Raw genomic sequence first — 20,915 nt, 5'->3', positions numbered from 1 at the left:
CTGCTTCGAAAGTCCATAGCTGTTTATGTGGTAAACCGTGGTAAAGCATAGCAAAATGCAGTGAGGTGTAGTAAAAACTATTTAATAAAGTCAATGTGAACAGTGTAATTAACTGAGCAGCTTGGTAAACCATAGTAAAAAAAATCTATATATACATATATACACTTAACTATTGTAGAGCGCAGTTAATAGATAAAATAACAGGAAACCAATAAAAACACAGAAGTATAATGCACACTTATTGTAAAACTATGACATCCAAATATGTTTTTTAAATCAATAATTTGAGAGTTGAAAAAGTAACAAGGTATTCTTGCTTTATTGGGACCGTATCCATTGGCGAGGTAGATTTTGTCCTGCACTGGTTTATACAGAACAGAGTAACCGCTCCCTCTAGTGTCCAATAACATTATTGCAGCTTTTTTCTCTTCATGTGACAGCACAATTACTCTGCCAGTTACCCTTAGTTTCAGTATCTATAGTTGTATAGCTTAAAGGTTATAACAACAAAAGAAAAAACCTCTAGAATTAGAATTTAAAAGAAAATAATAACACCTATTTAGTTACTACTTTTTAAAAGCAATATTCCAATAAAATGTTACATGAATGCACACATGTAAATTAAGATTATTATTAAATTCAAAGATCAATCAATATAAAATAATGTAAAATGGCTTTGAAGTTTAGATTCATATTATGTTGCTAGCTATGCACAATAATAGTAACTCCAATAGACTCACATTGCAGGGATAATGACATTACTGTAGGTGTTACTAGGTAATAACTGAACTCCGGAGTCAATAGCGGGGAGTTCCATTATTACTGAAGAAGACGCCACAGCAATGCCATTATTACAACTATATTACAACTTCAGTCCACTGAAAGAGAGCTGGGCTGGAGCATCTGTGTGAAGCGTTTCATCAGTAAGCAGTGGATTTAGAACAGGTGTCGATAATTAAGGTCATCTCTCAGCATAGTACTTTATTTTATTGGGAACCTTGCTACTAACTTTAGTGGGCACTGTAGATGTGTTTGGTGTGTCTGTAGATACTCCTGCAGCAGCAGGTAGTCCCAAAGCTATTGGTTACACATGGATATGGTAATGTGATCAATGTCCTCTCAGTGGTGGAAATCAGCACCCTCGGATGTCAGTCCCCGTGTGTTTTTAAGATGGCTGCAATCATTCGGAGAGGTTCTTATTGCAATTGAGGAGCTTTCAGGAGCACAGAGAGGGAAAGCATATTAAACCATTGGAAACTATGGCGAATGTAGAGTATAACCATAGGAAACCTTTACCACGAACATGCACTGTGCTAAACGTCTCTAAGGGATTGTAGGACCCAGCGCTCCAGATAAGCTGTGTACTGGATGTTTCACGCATTGCAAAAATATGAATTCTGCATCATATTTAAATGTAATGGATAAAGAATACGCAGAGCAGTTTTACTGTGCATCCTGAGTTCACATGTTTAAGGTCGTGATACAGTATACCCAAAAGTTGTGATACAGTATACACAATAGTAGTGAAAATTAAACATTACAGAGTGACATCACCCACAATATTATACATCTGGAGGAAAAGCTGTTATATAAGAAGCTAGATCAGGTAGCAGCATGCCAGCTACCTCACCAGAGTGAAAGCCTGTCAGCTTTTTACCCTGAAAGGAAGTTGTGACTGAAAAATATCCATGCTCAGCATTTATTGAACAGCGAATGTCGTAGAACAAGAGTTCTTCCTCTTTCACTCTTCACTGCCCCGTGTAACCTAAATAGACGAACAAAATAAACATTTCAACAAATTGAAAAAGAGCGCATTCCTATTTGAATTTCACTAGTTAATAGGAAAACAGCCTGGGTGGGGTCCTACAAAAATGGCCAATGTAACGCTCTGGAATCCCCAGCAAAGATCAGCAGCTTCACACAGCTAGGACACAAAACTACTCTCCTGACTGAATACCGAACCCTGGACCCAATCACGCAAAATTAGCCAGTCCAGCCACATCCACTCATGGCTGGTTTGTCTGCCTGTTGGATGGGAACCGAACACAGTGCAGGGATTTGATATAGAAATCCCTGCTTTAAACACACACACACACACATATATATAGCAGGAATCATATACAGGGTAATTCATAATTCTCACAACGATGTCGGAGCATTGTGAAAACTGGAGGGTACGTGGAGGATGACATGCACAGGAAAAATGTGAATGACACTCTGTGTGATGCACCGTTTGGCCAACAAAGGGCGGTTCAATAATGTTAATCACCCTGTATACATACAGTAATCACAAACTATATACATTTGCACCCCTACTCGCAACATACACACTTATAGAACAGGATATTAGTTGCATGTGCAATGAAGATGTGTTCACTGATTCCAGAATGATTTTGTAAATTCATCACACAACGAGTGTAAATAGGAGAAGAACAGTTTCAGGTACGTTATTTAATCAATCAAATAGATTTAAAAACAACAGTCTTTTATAACCCTGAGTTGTCTGTCCATGTGTCTGTCTGGGTCCTTCTGGCTTAACCCTAGGTCTGAAGAAGGTGTGCCCCTCTTCAACCTGTCCCTGTGTCTGAGGATCTGTCTGTCTGTCCCCTATGAATGCCCCCTCTGTGTGTGTGTGTGTGTGTGTGTAGATCTATCTGTGTTAGTGTCTCTCCATCACAGCCCCAGAATTAAAGAGTGTCTCAGCCGAGCCCCTCTGCCTGTGCTCAGTCCCTCCAGCTCAGCCCCAGGGTCTCTGCGATGAAGCTGAAGATGTGCGCCTCCTCCTGGATGGCCTTGGCAGTGGGCTTGCCAGCTCCATGCCCGCTCTTGGTGTCGATGCGGATCAGCAGGGGCTGTCTCTGGCCGGGGCGGCGGCCCACACAGTGCTGCAGGGTGGCTGTGTACTTGAGGGAGTGCAGGGGCACCACGCGGTCGTCGTGATCCCCCGTCAGCAGCAGCATGGCGGGGTAGGGAGGCGCGAGGCTGGAGGAGAGGGGCAGGTTGTGCAGAGGGGAGTACCTGAGGACACAGGGACAGTGTTAACAAACTGCAGTGTCGCTGGATCAAGACACTCATAACTTCAAACATGGTTCTATGAATGATAACCAGTATGAAGTCAGATTTGAATAATTTACAGCACAGGTTTAATTATAATGGGGTCTGTTGTAATGATGTAAACTATGGCAGATCTAAATACAAACGAATGCTCTGTGGTTCAACAGTTATCCTGCCTGCCAAATGTAAACCATTATTAAAACAATAAAATAATACTTAAAAAATCTTTTAAATAAAACACGGAAAAAACTTTTTAAAAGCATATATAAAGGTTTGTATACAGTTCTGGAGGAGAGATGCATGTTGTGCAGAGGGGAGTACCTGAAGTCACACACCAAGTTAATCTCCACACTTTGGTTGAATTTACTGTATACAGACTTAATACTGGCCATTTAAATAATGAAAAGTGTCAAAGGTTACGGAAATAAAAAATAAAACAGTTAATGTTATAATCAGAAAGAATTCTGGAACATTCAGAAGTTATTTAGCTCTGCCTCAGTTATTATTATTTGTTTATTTAGAAGACGCCTTTATCCAAGGCGACTTACAGAGACTAGGGTGTGTGAACTATGCATCAGCTGCAGAGTCACTTACAACTACGTCTCACCCGAAAGACGGAGCACAAGGAGGTTAAGTGACTTGCTCAGGGTCACACAATGAGTCAGTGGCTGAGGTGGGTTTTAAACCGGAGACCTCCTGGTTACAAGCCCTTTTCTTTAACCACTGGACCACACAGCCTCCTATATTTATTTCATTTACCAAAAAATACAGAGTGAAAGCCCTGTGCTCAGTATTGCTGAGGTGCCCCTGTAGTAATGCACCAGAAGGAAGCTCCGCACTCACTTGATGAGCCAGTGGAACTCCTCCTCGTTGTCGGAGCAGCCGTAGTCCGTGGTCCAGGCGTGGCCGATGGTGAACTTGTGGAACTTCAGCATGTCCATCACACCCACCTTGGCAATGCCACAGCCAAACAGCTCCGGACGCTGGTTCACACAGGCGGCTGGCAGGCAGGGGATAAAAAAAGAGTGTGTTTAAATACACCAGCCTTTCACCTCTGGAGGCCTGGATTCAAAACCTGGTCATAGATTAAATGAGTTGATGTGCTTGAGGCATGGACTGAACTGCTCCCTCACCACTAAGAGAAAGGGTACTCCCTCCAGTTCAGGGCAGGCTTGAGGCAAGGGGACTGAACTGCTCCCTCACCCCTAAGAGAAAGGGTGCTCCCTCCAGTTCAGGACAGGCTTGAGGCATGGACTGAACTGCTCCCTGCCTCCCTTACCCCCTGTGAGAAAGGGTCTAATATCAACTGGAGGCTTGGCTGAAAGCACAAAACTCAGTTCATACAGTATGTGACCCAGGCTACCACAAAAGAAGTCAATGAGACTTCAATCAGAATTGTTTGTCTAGTCACTTGTTCACTTGTTTAAGATTCAAACTGTAGGAGCTGGATTCTATCAATTAGAAAGGGCTGGCTTGTCCCAATGAAGAATAGGTGTAAATATCAGCCATCATTAAGACTTACATAACATAATCTATAACTAGAAAACACTCTTATCATAAAACGGTTTCAATACTATACTTTTTTTTTACATTGATAATCCATAATTCCCCTCACCATGACAAACTTACAGCCGCAAGAAAACCACACAAAACAGCAAATCTATGCAGTATTTCACAGGAGAGCAGCACACAGCACAATGTACCTACCGACTAGCAGGCCTCCGTTAGACGCTCCCCTGATGGTGAGTTTGGAGGAGGAGGTGTACCCCTCTCTGATCAGATACTCAGCACCACACTGGAAATCATCGAAGCAGTTCTGCTTGTTCTTCAGACTTCCTCCTGGAATACAGAGAAAGTGTGTCTTCCGAGAGAAAGGGTCCAGCACATTCCGGCATTGAATTCCGGAATTCTAGCATGATTCCTTCCTGATAACCATCTCTCTCTCTCACCATCTCCCGCTCAAGTTTATCATTTAAAATAAGCTGTACTAGGGGCCCCACCTTTGTGCCACGTCTCTCCATACTCCCCCCCGCCTCTTATGTTGGCGACGGCGAGGACACCCCCCAAGTGTCTGACAAAGATGAGGTACGCAACACTGGGGACCCAAAACAGGAAGGGATGAGGCACCGGGAAGCAACAGAAACTTTAAACTTTAAAGGTCTATACAGTATTGAAAAGAATACATGTCCTACTAAAAAACAACCAACAGTCTGGCAGTGATAAAACAGTTAGGACCAATGCTAATGACATTCCTTATCACTCCTTTAAAGTGGTCTGAAGGCGAGATCTTCTTGTTACAGCGTTCCCTCGTCTTAACATTTTACTGTCTCCTTTCAGTGCTTCTGTATATATTAGTTAAGGGTGCAGTGGGATGTTCCTACTTGTATGAAGGCTGCTGGAAGAGGTTGAAGCCTCCATAGCCATACAGCAGTACCGGGTGAGACCCGTCCAGCTTAATGCCCTTCTTGTGCACAATGAACATTGGAATCTTGGTGCCATCCTTTATTGGGGAAGAAGACCTGTTGAGAAAAAAGGGTCCAATATCTTAAAGAGGAACTTGGTAGAGGTCTATCACAGTAATCTTACTGAATGAATCAATCTTATTTACTTTCATTTTGTATATCTGTTTGAATCCAACCAGAAGTTGAAAGCACCCCTGTGATCTCAAAGGGACTCTTAACCTGTCAAAACCCCAGCCCCTCACAGGCAATTTCCACCTGGGGGGCTGTGTCCTTAAATAAATCACAATATCTTCCAAAGTATAGATAGCACAGGCATGGTTCTTGGGCATCAAGACTAAAACCTCAGGTGTGATAAAAGTCTTATTCAGTACCACACTGGAAGAAGATATCCAGAAAAAATACATAAAAAAACTTTTCATTTCAACTCTTTTCATTTTTTTATGTTCTATAGTCATTTTTTCAACTTGTAGCATATGAAAAGAGCCAGATTTATTTCCAGTGCTTCACCAACATGTCTACTATACTGGGTAAAAATTTGGAACTGTTTGAACAAAGGGATCAAATTCTACAGGAGTTTTTACAAAGCTAAGCCCAAGGGTCCCCAAACCTCTCCAAAAATAAACATTGTGTAAATCTTTATGTCCAGTGACACACTAAGTTCTAAAAGGGATGTTAACTTCTGGCACCTCACATGCTATCCATTGCCACATGCATTAGCCTTTGTAAGGCTTTTTTCCCCCCCCCTTATCTCATTCAAGAGGTGGGTGTGTTTGTTTGCACATCGATTACTCTGTAATGGATTGGGCTACAAACAAAGTAAAGGTATGAATGGAAAGCTTGTGACCTCCCCTACAACGTGATCAGGGGGACTTCACCGTCATCAAGGTTGTAAGACCAGAGCAGCAAAACGCAAGCTAGTCGATCACATTTGTTTTGGAAGCATGGGGGTACTAGACACATTGCGAATGGGATATCTCAGCGGTGAAATGACAGATTCGAAAAATTCCTTCGCGGTTTGACGGTAGGAAAACAACGATTCTGATATTATTATTATTATTATTATTATTATTATTATTATTTATTTCTTAGCAGACGCCCTTATCCAGGGCGACTTACAATTGTTACAAGATATCACATTACATTATTTTTACATATAATTACCCATTTATACAGTTGGGTTTTTTTTACTGGAGCAATCTAGGTAAAGTACCTTGCTAAAGGGTACAGCAGCAGTGTCCTCCACAGGGATTGAACCCACGACCCTCCGGTCAAGAGTCCAGAGCCCTAACCACTACTCCACACTGCTGCCCCATATTCATCAGCTTTTTTTCTCTTTTGCTTTTGTAATAATATTACAAATGAGTTATGAAATATAATGTTTACGTGCAGTTCCGTGTTCCGCCCGCGGGACTAGAGGGCGTAAGAGGTTTTAAACATGTCCTCTAAGTTCAGCTGCTACAACAGTGCCCCTAGTGGATGTAAGAAATACATCCGTAAGAATACCACGTAGAACACATATGCCTTATTCATTCAAATTTGATTAAACATTCCAACACCTTACACAGGAAGACTGGACAATAACCTCCCCCCCCCCCCCAATTACTTTACACCCGATTATCGCCCCTAATTCTCCTCGCCACAGTTCCCCACACAGCTCAGGAGAATGTTCGGTGGCCGTCCTCCGAACCCCAGCTTCCTCTTCTACACACAGTAACTCGAGAGCGGATGTCAGCGAGCTACCGGCCTCTGGAGGCCAGCCCTGCAGGTGTCCGCTCTGAGCTCACTGAGCCCCTGGCCAATAGGGTCCGCTGTAGCGCGACGAGGAGAAACAGTCCCTGCTGGTTTTGCCTCTAACCCACGCCCCCTTCAGAGACCCCAGTGAAGACTGGCCAACTTCATGCAGTAAAGATGCGAACCTGGGCTGTATGACTCACCCTGCACACCACGCGGCTTTGCTTTACCAGGTAAGCCCCTCGGGGACTCGGACAATAAACTTTTCCTGGAGACATCTTGATATTTTTAATTGAAAAAGACCTGATTTATAACAGAACAATGCTCCAAGTGGTTAAAATCCAAGAGGCAGGGGGGCAGTTGCGTACAAATGCACCTGATGTGTGCTCTAGTTTGAGATAATATGGGATGTGAAGCATCTTCTCCGAGTGGAACTTCAACAGAACCATGCGGTTTCAGGCTTGTTTAATGAAAGTGACTTGCTTGCCTGGACAGTCTGGTTGTCCGAGGGGTTGAAGGCCTTCACCTCCACCTGTCTGAACACTGTGGGCTCCAGGGTCTCTGAGGTCAGGTCACAGTGGTAGATGACTCCTGCACAACGAAACAACCACAGGGGCTGAAAAGACTCCTAAATGCTGCATTTCTGCACACGAGAATGTATAGATTTAGTGTTGGCTAAATAATGTAAATAAAATGAATATTGTATACAGCATTTGTATCAGCAGAGATTTTTAACAGGCAGACAAGCTAGCCATGTGTGAATGTGGCTGGACTAGGTTTAGACTGATCTGAAATCTGTTTGAATGTGTTCAAGCTAAACTGGGAATTTGAGCCTGCCCACAAGCCAGTTTAGCTTGACCACGTGTATAAAGGAGGAGCTGGGAAACGGCCCCTCGGCTCAGCCAAGGACTCGAGACCAGCAGGTGCTTTGATCTTGGTCCTGGTTGGTGTGGTAGCTTTAGCTTGGAGGAATACTGTTTGTTTTGCATTTTGACTATTCAATACTATTATTTAATAGTTGTTTTTGTAAAGTGGTCCCAGTGCTGAACTGCAATGCCTTTGTCCAGTCTCTGCTCTTCCTGCTTCTGCCTGCCTTGAAGCTGCCTCTGTGCAACTGTGCGTTACTAAACTGAAAATCAATTTTCACAACCAATGGTTGAAAAAGGACACGTGTGATGTAATCAGCTAATGATCAGCTAATGAAAAAAGCAGAGACAGCAATAGATAACGATAGATTCAAAGCACAAGAGAGAAGCTGACCTGGCTGCAGAAAGGAGTAGAACTTGTAGAAGATGTCAGTGTCTTTCTTGCGGCCGCTGAAGCCGGCGATGGTGTCCAGATCCAGGGGCAGGGTCTTCAGCAGCTTCCCAGAGGTCAGGCTGAACAGCTGCAGCACATCCTTGGTGTCGCGCATGTAGTCAACCACCTGGAACTGTCCGTTCACGCAGGTCACATAATCGATAGGACAGGCAGGGCAAGGAGAAGCGGGATTACTTCACTATTATTTCAGGCTTTGAATCAATTACAGGAAGTGTTTACAAAAAGCATCAAAGAACCAGAGGTGCTACTGGGGGTTCTGGGGTCTGAATACCCCCCAGTTGAACAGCTGACCTCCAGAGTAAATTTGGACAAAAGTCACTGCATAAAAGTTGAGTCAAATTTGTACAACAAGTTGAATATAATAAGGTAAAAACTAAATAAAAATAACCTTGAAAATCAGCTGAAAATGTGAAATGCCTTTACTAAAATAGCTACATTTGTCTTAATTTTGCAGTAAAAGTTATTATTTCATTAATGTTTTAGTTGATGTTTTGGTCCGATTCACCAAACTTTAACTGATAAATTATTTTAGATCGTTTTTTTTTCACAGTCTATTTAAAATAGTTGTCTAGAATGTTGCTTCTTTAACAACAGCTGTATATCAAACATTATACAAGTGTTAAGAGATCTAGCGTTGAATAGCTTTTAGGTTTACTTTCTTTTCCATACACTGTACTTGTTATATATACAGAATACTCCATGTACGTTCTGTGCTTCAGATCACACACGAGGACTGTCATTTATTCTGGAAAAACTACAGTTGTCCACAAGCATATGTATTATATTCATTTAAACATTCTTTAAAAAATGTAGGAGTGAGAGCTTTGTGAAAAGGGCTCAGTATTGAATTCAATACATTAGCTGCAGGAAGGAGCTGTTCAGAATGGTAGCGGTCTCCTGCTAGCGCTCACCCAAGACGTCCTTGTGGTGCTCTGGGATCAGTGTCCTCCAGTGGGTGGGGTTGCAGTCACTCAGGTCGATGTTAATGACTCGCGAGCGAGGTGCATCCAGGTTCGTCAGGAAGGTGAACACAGTCTCTTCGTTGGTGATGTACGAGTACTTGGCATCGAAGTTATCAATCACCTTGACCCAGGGAAGGAGGCCTGCACATATTAATGAGGATTGGAAAACAAATCAAAAGCTGTGATCTGAAACTCTGTTTCCACTGCCTGTAGGATGAACATGTATTTGGAATCCTAGGAGAGTAGAATGTACTGGGTAAAAGCGTGTGCAGAAATGTACGGGATGAAAGATGGTACACAATTAACCACGGTCACCTTGTAAAAGAGGTTGGTTAATGACTGGCTGCACTTGAATGGAGTAACAGCTAAAGCTCTCAATTCTATTGATAATTAGAAAGATACAAAAACAGACTGTAGTCACGTATGTCCTGAGCCCATATGGTATAAATACCATAGGCGACACAGACAGAGCAGCCTCTAATACCTCCAGGATCATCGGGGACCATCGGTGATTCAGTCTGAGGGCTTCATTATCTAGTGTCAATATGATACAGCTTTTTCAAGTACAAAGCTAAGCCAGTCTTAGTGCTAGGCTAGGCATGATGAAGGCTGTACAGCCAGTCATGCCTATTTTTCTTTCCAGACTTTCAGCCAGATGGAATACGCCTCCTCTTGTTCCTTTCGCCCCTTGCCCCAGGGCTATTCTGGATTGCTCTTACCCTTGATCCCGTTGGGCAGCAGCTGCACGTCACAGTACCAGAGACGGTTGACATGCTCGCACCCTTCACTGATATTTAAGAGGACGTAGCGCCCGTCATCTGACACCTGTAAACAGAGAGCGGGATTTGGAAGAGAGCTCGGCACGGGTATCCAGTCTGACACTGGCCTGACAGGTTGTCCTGGAAGAAAACTTGCTTCCTTCTGCTCTGACAATGTTCCCCAACTCTTGAGGATTGGTTTTTCCAGCAGGACAATGCTCCATGCCACACAGCCAGGTCAATCAAGGTGTGGATGGAGGACCACCAGATCAAGACCCTGTCATGGCCAGCCCAATCTCCAGACCTGAACCCCATTGAAAACCTCTGGAATGTGATCAAGAGGAAGATGGATGGTCACAAGCCATCAAACAAAGCCGAGCTGCTTGAATTTTTGCGCCAGGAGTGGCGTAAAGTCACCCAACATCAATGTGAAAGACTGGTGGAGAGCATGCCAAGACGCATGAAAGCTGTGCTTGAAAATCAGGGTTATTCCACCAAATATTGATTTCTGAACATTAGTATTGTGTTGTTTAAAAATGAATATGAACTTATTTTCTTTGCATTATTCGAGGTCTGACAACACTGCATCTTTTTTGTTATTTTGACCAGTTGTCATTTTCTGCAAATAAATGCTCTAAATGACAATAATTTTTATTTGGAATTTGGGAGAAATGTTGTCAGTAGTTTATAGAATAAAACAAAAATGTTCATTTTACCCAAACACATACCTATAAATAGTAAAACCAGAGAAACTGATAATTTTGCAGTGGTCTCTTAATTTTTTCCAGAGCTGTATATATATATATATATATATATATATATATATATATATATATATATATACACACACACAGTGGTTTGCAGAAGTATTCACCCCCCTGCAAAGTTTTCACATTTTGTTGGCACCTGAGCGTACTCCACAATGCTTTCAAATTAGACTTTACATGTAGAATCTACACAAACTACTCCACATTGATAAAGTTAAAAAATGCATATAGAATATAAATAAGTAAGATTTTCAGAGAAAAACAGATTCATCTCAGTTGCATAAGTATTCAACCCCTTTTCTACTGTAGCCCTAAATCAGTTCAGGTGCAAATGATTTGTTTGAAAGGTCGCAAAATTAATGAAATGGTTTCTGCCTGTGTGTACTCCAAGTGGTTTAACTTGTAGATAATTTCCCTCAGGTATATAAAGACTTTCAAGCTGCAACTCACATAGTGATCCAACAAAGCAACCATGAAGACCCAGGAGCTTTCGAAATAAGTAAAGGATAAAGTGGTAGAGAGGCACAGAGCAGGAGAAGGGTACAAGAAAATTTCAAAGGCGCTGATTATCCCTCTCCACACAGTGAAGTCCATTAAGAAGTGGAAGATGCATCATAACACCCGACACTACCCAGATCAGGTCGCCCTCCGAAACTGAGCAGCCGGACAAGCAGGAAACTGGTTTGAGACGTCACTCCGAAGCCAACAATGACCTTGAGAGATCTGAAAAGTTCTGTATCTGAGATGGGAGTCAGTGTTCACACATCAACAATAAGCCGGTTCCTACACAAAGCTGGCCTGTATGGACGGGTGGCAAGAAAGAAGCCATTACTCAAAAAGCCTCATCTTAAAGCACGTATGGAGTTTGCGAAAAAGCATGTAGATGATACTGCAGACATGTGGAAAAAGGTTTTGTGGTCAGACGAGACAAAAATTTAACATTTCTGACTAAATTCCAAGCGTTACGTCTGGCGCAAGCCCAACACTGCACATCACCCAGTCAACACCATCCCAACTGTCAAGCATGGTGGTGGCAGCATCATGTTATGGGGATGCTTTTCTTCAGCAGGAACTGGGAAGATTGTCAGGACAGAGGGGAGAATGGATGATTCAAGTACAGGCAAATCCTTGAGGAAAACCTGTTTGAGTCAGCCAAGACTCTGAAACTGGGGAAGAAATTCACATTTCAGCAGGACAATGACCCGAAGCACAAAGCCAAAGCCACACTGGAGTGGTTGAACAAGAAGAGAATTAATGTTCTTGAGTGGTCCAGTCAAAGTCCTGACTTGAATCCAATCGAAGATTTATGGCAAGATCCCTGTAACAGGGCGAGCAGCCCTGTACATTGTTTTGTGTTATTTTTAGAACGAGGGTTCATCCTCCGCCCCTGTGCAAAGTATTGTTTGTGTTTATTATGATTTATTGTATTTATGTCGGCGAGCGCCGTATGTTTTATTGTATACATGACGGCGAGCGCCGTATGTTTATTATTGTTTCGTTTATTTTTAAAACGTGTCCTGGCAGAGGCGAGATCGGTGCTCGTCCTCTGCCAGGAGTAATAATTAATAAACTCGTGCAGAAGGTGAACCATCTCCCGAATTAATTACGGGATTAATTTTGTTGCTAATTGGGAGATGGTTCACCTTAATAAAAGCCTGCAGCTCTCTAGTTCGGGGTGGGTGATAGAGACGGAGAGCGAGAGCGAGAGAAGGTTTATTTAAAAACGAAACTAAAGCATAGCATACCGGAACAGTGACAGCGACTGCCCAGCCTGACCTGTATGGTTTATGGTTTATTTATTTTGGATTTTGTGTTCGTGATTTGTTTTTGTTTAACCATTTATTTTGCTCTGTGAGCGAGTGTTTTCTGTTTGAATATTTTATTTATTTTTTTTGGATTCATTAAATAAAACGGCGCCCGCGCCACTGCACAATACCTTTTTGTTTTGGTTGTCCCTTCTTCTGCCGTGACGTCAGACCAGTCAGCCATTCCTGTCACACGTGGTGTCCTGCGTGGGATCGCAGCGCCTCCAGGACGCAGGCAGAAGAGGGTACTGCAGGGTTTTTCGTTTTTTTTTTCGTTTTTGTGTGTGGAGAAAAGGAGAGTGAAGAGGAGGATGGGAGGAAGGAAGATGGGAGGAAGAAGGAGGATGAGGAGACAGCAGCAGCTGCAACAGCGGCCACCAGGGGTTGTTGTGGTGAATGAGTGGTGCCCTGGTTGTGGGGAGTTTGGGCACACTGTGGCCATCTGCCCCACCCAATACCAGGGAGAGGAGTGGATGACCCAGATCGACTGGGTCTACCAGGAGCGAGAGGGGAGAGAGCGGAAGGTGAGGAGAAGGAGGCAGAGAGGGAACACGGACCTGGAAAGGGAGGAGCCCAAACGTCCTGCGCCTAAAAGGGAGGAGCCCGAACGTCCTGCGCCTAAAAGGGAGGAGCCCGAACGTCCTGCGCCTAAAAGGGAGGAGCCCGAACGTCCTGCGCCTAAAAGGGAGGAGCCCGAACGTCCTGCGCCTGAGTGGGAGGAGCCCGAACGTCCACGGCCCAAGAGGGGGGAGTCGGTGCGTCCACGGCCCGAGAGGGGGGAGTCGGTGCGTCCACGGCCCGAGAGGGGGGAGTCGGTGCGTCCACGGCCCGAGAGGGGGGAGTCGGTGCGTCCACGGCCCGAGAGGGGGGAGTCGGTGCGTCCACGGCCCAAGAAGGGGAAGGTCGAAGGTTCACAGCCCAGGTACCTGCCAGCAGAGGGGGAATACCTGCTGGTGCCGCCTCCATCTCCATGGGAGGACTGTGAGTCGCTCCCACCTCCGCCAGCAGAGGGAGAATACCTGCTGGTGCTACCTCCGTCTCCGTGGGAGGACTGTGAGCCGCTCCCACCTCCGCCAGCAGAGGGAGCATACCTGCTGGTTCCACCTCCGTCTCCGTGGGAGGACTGTGAGCCGCTCCCACCTCCACCAGCAGAGGGAGCATACCTGCTGGTTCCACCTCCACCGCCATGGGAGAACGACGTGTCGCTCCCACCACCAGCAGAGGGAGAATACCTGCTGGTGCCACCTCCGTCTCCGTGGGAGGACGACATGTCGCTCCCACCACCACCTCCACCAGCAGAGGGAGCATGCCTGCTGGTTCCGCTTCCACCACTGCCAGCAGAGGGAACATGCCTGCTGGTTTCCCTGTTGCAGCCAGAAGGGGAGGCGCCCCTGCCGCCTTGGCTGCCAGAAGGGGAGGAGCCGCCTTGGCTGCCAGAAGGGGAGGAGCCGCCTTGGCTGCCAGAAGGGGAGGAGCCGCCTTGGCTGCCAGAAGGGGAGGAGCCGCCTTGGCTGCCAGAAGGGGAGGAGCCGCCTTGGCTGCCAGAAGGGGAGGAGCCGCCTTGGCTGCCAGAAGGGGAGGAAGCCCTGCCGCCTTCGCAGCCTGAAGGGGAGGAAGCCCTGCCGCCTTCGCAGCCTGAAGGGGAGGAAGCCCTGCCGCCTTCGCAGCCTGAAGGGGAGGAAGCCCTGCCGCCTTCGCAGCCTGAAGGGGAGGAAGCCCTGCCGCCTTGGCCGCCTGAAGGGGAGGAAGCCCTGCCGCCTTGGCCGCCTGAAGGGGAGGAAGCCCTGCCGCCTTGGCCGCCTGAAGGGGAGGAAGCCCTGCCGCCTTGGCCGCCTGAAGGGGAGGAAGCCCGTCCGCCTTGGCCGCCTGAAGGGGAGGAAGCCCTGCCGCCTTGGCCGCCAGAAGGGGAGGAGCCCCTGCCGCCCTGGCTGCCAGAAGGGGAGAAGCCCCTGCCGCCTTGGCCGCCAGAAGAGGAGGAGCCCCTGCCGCCTTTACTGTCAGGAGGAGAGGAGCAGGAGCTACCTCTACCTCCACCACCACCATTGGGAGAAGTGGAGCTCCTGCTGCCGCCTTCATGGCCAGGGGCTCCCCTCCCGCCGTCGGCATCGCCTAGGGTCGCCTGTGTCTCCCTTGCATCTCCTAGGGTTGCTGCCGGTCCTGCGTTGCCTCCCGAGGGTCCGCTGCCGTCGCCTCCCGAGGGTCCGCTGCCGTCGCCTCCCGAGGGTCCGCTGCCGCTGCCGTCGCCTCCCGAGGGTCCGCTGCCGCTGCCGTCGCCTCCCGAGGGTCCGCTGCCGCTGCCGTCGCCTCCCGAGGGTCCGCTGCCGTCGCCTGGGGTCGCCAGGGATCCTGCTTCACCTGGGGTCCCTACACTGTGGTCGGAGCCCCATGGAGGGGAGCTGCCGGCCATCAAGAAAGGGGGGGAGGTCAGGAGACCAGCTCCCCCAGCCGCACTTTCGCGGCCAGAGGTCATGTGGTCGGAACCCCACGGAGGGGAGCTGCCGGCCATCAAGAAAGGGGGGGAGGTCAGGAGACCAGCTCCCCCAGCCGCACTTTCGCGGCAGGATATTGTGTGGTCGGAGCCCCACGGAGGGGAACTGCCGGCTATGAAGAAGGGGGGGGAGGTCAGGAGACCAGCTCCCCCAGCCGCACTTTCGCGGCAGGAGTTTGTGTGGTCAGAGCCCCACGGAGGGGAACTGCTGGCCATGAAGAGGAGGGGGAAGGTCAGGAGACCAGCTCCCCCAGCCGCAATTTCGCGGCAGGAGAGAGTGTGGAGGGAGCCCCAGAAGAGGGAGCTGCCGGCCACGAAGAATTGGGGGGTGCCGGAGATTCCACCATGGCCACCCCCCAGAAGCAACTCTCTTCCCCCTCGTCCGGGACTTTGAGACTGAGGGGGGAGGTGGCCGTTGGGGCCATGTGTGCTTCGCACAAGGAGGGGGATATGTAACAGGGCGAGCAGCCCTGTACATTGTTTTGTGTTATTTTTAGAACGAGGGTTCATCCTCCGCCCCTGTGCAAAGTATTGTTTGTGTTTATTATGATTTATTGTATTTATGTCGGCGAGCGCCGTATGTTTATTATTGTTTCGTTTATTTTTAAAACGTGTCCTGGCAGAGGCGAGATCGGTGCTCGTCCTCTGCCAGGAGTAATAATTAATAAACTCGTGCAGAAGGTGAACCATCTCCCGAATTAATTACGGGATTAATTTTGTTGCTAATTGGGAGATGGTTCACCTTAATAAAAGCCTGCAGCTCTCTAGTTCGGGGTGGGTGATAGAGACGGAGAGCGAGAGAAGGTTTATTTAAAAACGAAACTAAAGCATAGCATACCGGAACAGTGACAGCGACTGCCCAGCCTGACCTGTATGGTTTATGGTTTATTTATTTTGGATTTTGTGTTCGTGATTTGTTTTTGTTTAACCATTTATTTTGCTCTGTGAGCGAGTGTTTTCTGTTTGAATATTTTATTTATTTTTTTTGGATTCATTAAATAAAACGGCGCCCGCGCCACTGCACAATACCTTTTTGTTTTGGTTGTCCCTTCTTCTGCCGTGACGTCAGACCAGTCAGCCATTCCTGTCACAATCCCCAACAAATTTCTCAGAACTAGAGCAATTTTCCCGTGAAGAATGGGGAAAAAAATTCACCATCCTACTGTGCAAAGCTAGTAGAGACCTATCCAAAAAGACTCACAGCAGTAATTGCTGCAAAAGGTGCACCTACCAAGTACTGACTTAAGGAGCTGAATACTTATGCAACCAGTAAATTTCATTTTGTACATTTTCTTTGCAAGTTTTGCTGACATTTAACCTCCTCCTCATATAACAGTGTTCAGTTTAACCACTACAGCTTTGAATAAAAAAAAGTTTGTTTGAAAAACTGTGCATACATTATCATTCACCAAAATGTGAAAACTTTGCAGGGGGGTGAATACTTCTGCAAACCACTGTATATACACACACACCTCACATGCTTGTATTTGAGGCACAAGTGGACCAGGCTTGGGTTCAAGTGCAAGTGCATTTGCATTTAAATGCAACTGAGGTGCTTGCATTTGTATTTGTATTTGTATGTGTATGATTTAGATGCATTTGTATTTGTATTTAAATGTAGTTGTACTCAACACTGAAGTGGACTTTTTTAAAATTGTTTCTATCCTTGCATGTTATTTTCTTAATGACTTGTTTTCATTACACTGAATGGATTAATTGATTATTGAACACCATGGCTTTTATTTTGCCTCCTAACATTCATTGATCAATAAATCAGTTGTATCTAAAGGCTTTTGTAAAGAGTCTACAAAATGTTTTGCTTCAAAGTTTTTAATAATAAGTGTCCTCACTGCATCTGGTTATGGATTCCAACACTAAGGGCAGAATGCAACAAGATTATTACGAATCCCGACTCAATCAAACATAAATACACATCTTTTCGAATATAAATACACATCTTTTCATCACACTATATTATAACTCAATAATATATCTCATTAGTTTTTGGCAGTAATTAATGAGTTGCCCCTGACCCGTACATACAAGATTCAATGTATATGTTGAAATTCTGCTCACTTGTTCCCTCTCTTGTAGGGGCAGCTGTATTTGGGATAGTCATAAAGCTCTGTCATTCTCTCTGTGAATTTCCCCCGGAGGGCACACTTCTCCAGGAAAGGCATGGTCAGCTCATTCTGGGCTTCCACGAACGCCTGCAACACAAACACGACTGTTTCAAACTGCAGAGCCCCCATAAAGGACTTTCAAATGCACGCCTTTGTATTTCTGGTGACATTTCTCAAAGCTGCCCCTCAGTCCCAGCCTCTCCCCATCAGAGACATTGTGTGCGGAGTTGTGAAGTTGGAATCGTGTTGTGGACACGCTCACCTTCGTCTCCTCACTGTCCGGATCCTCCAGCCATGCGTAGGGATCTGGGATTTCCGTGCCGTGGTAGTTGTCAATCTGTGGATCACACAACAGCGCGAGAGCAGGATGTGTGATTGAAATCAAGTGTAGAATATTAGATTGAGTATCTAGGTGCAGTTCCTAAAGTTTTCAAACTCATTTTTAACCCTTAACTACTAGTTGATCTTTTCCTTTCTACTATATTTTTGTAATAAGCAGCCTATTGATCCTCACCTATTACAGTCCCCCATGCTCTCTTTACTGGGCACAGATAGTTCATTTCCAGAACTACACTTAACACATGTTCAATATTTCCTCTGGGACGTTCTGTCCAGCACAGAGAGAAATGGGGGAGTCTAATACCTGCGGACAAACATGGGGGCTCTTTCCTTGTGCATTCAGAGATAAAGTAAGCAATGCTAAGGATGTGTGGAACTAATAATGCAAAAAAAGTTGTATATATCCTTGCTTTAGATATGCAGATACTGCTTCCTTTTACCTAATCACTTCCTGTACTGTAGGACAGTCTTACTTTCATGGTACAGGTGGGACCTACAGCTCAGGATGTGTTACCGTACCAGGAAGCAGCCATTTAAATCTTGTGTTGAAACTTGTGTGTGTCCCAAACAACCAGAACAAAGAAATGTTAATACGGCATAATCTCAAGCATTTTAGGATTCAAATTTAATTAAAAGTACCAAATAAAAATGTGTCAACAGTGTGCCCAAAACCAACAGTTGTATCTTTCTTTTCAAATGTAATCTCTCAAATCATTCTGCCAGTTTGTCCTTGTGCTCGGTTCACTTTACCAAGGCCCCAACCAAAAACGAAACTGAAAGTCATAAACGTCCCATGTGCAACTGTATGTTACATGATTTTGAATTTGGATACCACTTGCACTGCTTTGTTTCTTTAAAGCTGAACGTGTATTGTGCAGTCACATTTATATTCGTTGCAGACTGTTTACGTTGTATGCAATTGCTGTAAATTAGGGCTGATGTGTTGAGCGAGTCATGTCTTCTGCTGTGTCATTTCCAATCAATGTATGAATCTAATCAGATTCAAACACTGTGCCTGTCAATGTGGGTGTTGTTTTAAATGTTGCTAACCAATGGTTTGGTTCTAGTTAGCTTTGCCATACATAGCCTCTTTGTGTGCACCACACTTTCACTCCTAATATTTAGGGGAGATGTGATACATTTTATTGGGCTAATTAAATAATAATTAATCACAAGCTTTGTCTATCATCTCTGGACTGATAGGGCCACCATTTCATCTATCAACTCCTAATAGCAAAAGACTGTTATCACCTGCAGTCCAGCAGTGATTACTACTAAAATGGTGGCTGCGTCCGTCCATCTGTGAAAAAACAAGGACCTACTATGTCAAATATGCCGAGAGAAACCTTTGACCTTTCACTTTCAGGTCAAGGGCACATGACACTTCACTAAACCTCTCCCCTTTCTCTAAATAAAATAATTGATTTTTTTTTTTCTTGAATCAGACTTTATTAATTAGGTTCAAATTTAGTGCCTTGAATGTTAAGTTGTGAGTGTTCTTGTGTTTTAAAGCACTCTCAAACCTTAGAAAAAAAATTGAAAGAATAATTAGGTATAGTATGTGGTTACGTTTTGTGTGCAGTGATTAATACATTTACTTGGCCTCATTAAAGAAAAGTTTTATTTTAAGCTAACAACAACAAAAAGACAACTGTTACACCATAGATTGTCTATACGTGACACAAAACATATATTTACAACATCCCAGCACGTCTGCAGTTTATCTTCTAAATGCAGTGTTACAAACTGTATATTTACAATGGTGTGACAAGTAACCAGACTGTACACGAGACCGGAGAGCTGCAGGCAGTGAATGGAGATTTAAAGGGGAGATTTAAGAAGCGGGAAGGGGAGAGACTTACTTTGCTTTCATCGCTGCGAGCCTCTGGATATTTGAACTCCACAGTTTCTTCAGTGTTTTTGTTTAAATGTGATGTACAATTTCCGTCCTCACAAAGAAGCCCGTTTCTCCTCGTACTTTAAAGTGAAAGTGAAACTAGACGACCAGGGATTCCCCTGCCGGTGAAACTCAATGGTACACGCTGTGACACACTGTGAAACACTGTGGGAGCTGATTGGGTGGTTAGTGGTACGCAGTGGCGCTGCAACGCTTGTTTCCTTGGACTCAGGTAGTAGTTATACTATTTTGTGTTAAAATAATAGTTTTATACCGTCTACAAATATGAAGTAGTTTCATATGCCATTCTCAGACTTCCATACATAAGCGAATCCTTATACAAGTTTACTAAAGCGTTGCAAAGTGCAGTATAGTCAACGCATGGCAAAGCCTCGGTGGGCACCCGAGAGGTATGGTAAAGCATATTTAAAAACATGGCCAACCGGAGTAAGCTATGGCAAATGCATACTACACTATAACTGTGTGTAAAGCATGCAAAAAAATACAAAATTACCGTTACACACACCTGTTATGACTATTTATTTGACCTAATCTTTCCAGTAAGGACACAACTCAATTGTTCGTATTATTGTACTCTCTAATTGTTCGGTGTTGTAGTTCGCAGTACTTGCCTTTAACGATGCTTTCTGTTTTGTGTACACGGGCGTGTGTTGTGCATGTTTTCTAAGTTCCATTAGCTTTCCCGTTTGTACTTTTCTTAGTGTATGTAGTACACTGCAGTTTATTGTGGATGTGAGAGAGACTTTGTTCAATTTGTTTACCCTTCATAAAGTAAGACTTTATTTGTTCTTTCTGACCTGACTTCTTTTCATTAGGAGAAACCTTTTAAATAATGTCGCTTTCCATCATTTACATCTACATACAGTTTTAGCACAGCTGTCTCTAAAGCCCTTACAGTATATACAGCACCTCTTCATAACGTGCAGCGCTGCAGCCAAGGACTTGCAGGTGTGAGTTGCTGTGGCTGCAGAGACGTCAGTAAGGAAGAAGCTCATTAGCATAGCTTGATGTGATGTCTCAGGAGCCCAGGTAAACAGGAACATTAACTGGTGACAATCTTTAGAGCCCCCCGGCTCAGCTGTGATCAGGCTTGTTTCAAAGTGTCTGGTGGCGCTGCCGCCAATGAAATTGCGTGTTTCTCGAGCAGTCTTTGCAGTGTTGGGTCTATCATACATTCAATCTAAATAA

At 45.0% G+C, this 20,915-nt stretch overlaps 1 pseudogene; it reads right to left on the bottom strand.

The window, feature by feature from the left end:
• Positions 1-62: 62 nt before the first annotated feature.
• On the bottom strand, positions 63-20,728 carry LOC117413665 (prolyl endopeptidase-like; annotated as a pseudogene).
• Positions 20,729-20,915: the final 187 nt, after the last annotated feature.

Source organism: Acipenser ruthenus, chromosome 25 (assembly GCF_902713425.1).
Source record: "Acipenser ruthenus chromosome 25, fAciRut3.2 maternal haplotype, whole genome shotgun sequence".
In the NCBI taxonomy this organism is placed as follows: Eukaryota; Metazoa; Chordata; class Actinopteri; order Acipenseriformes; family Acipenseridae; genus Acipenser; species Acipenser ruthenus.
Note: the sequence above shows the minus strand (reverse complement) of the source record. Positions and strands in the feature narration are given on the sequence as shown.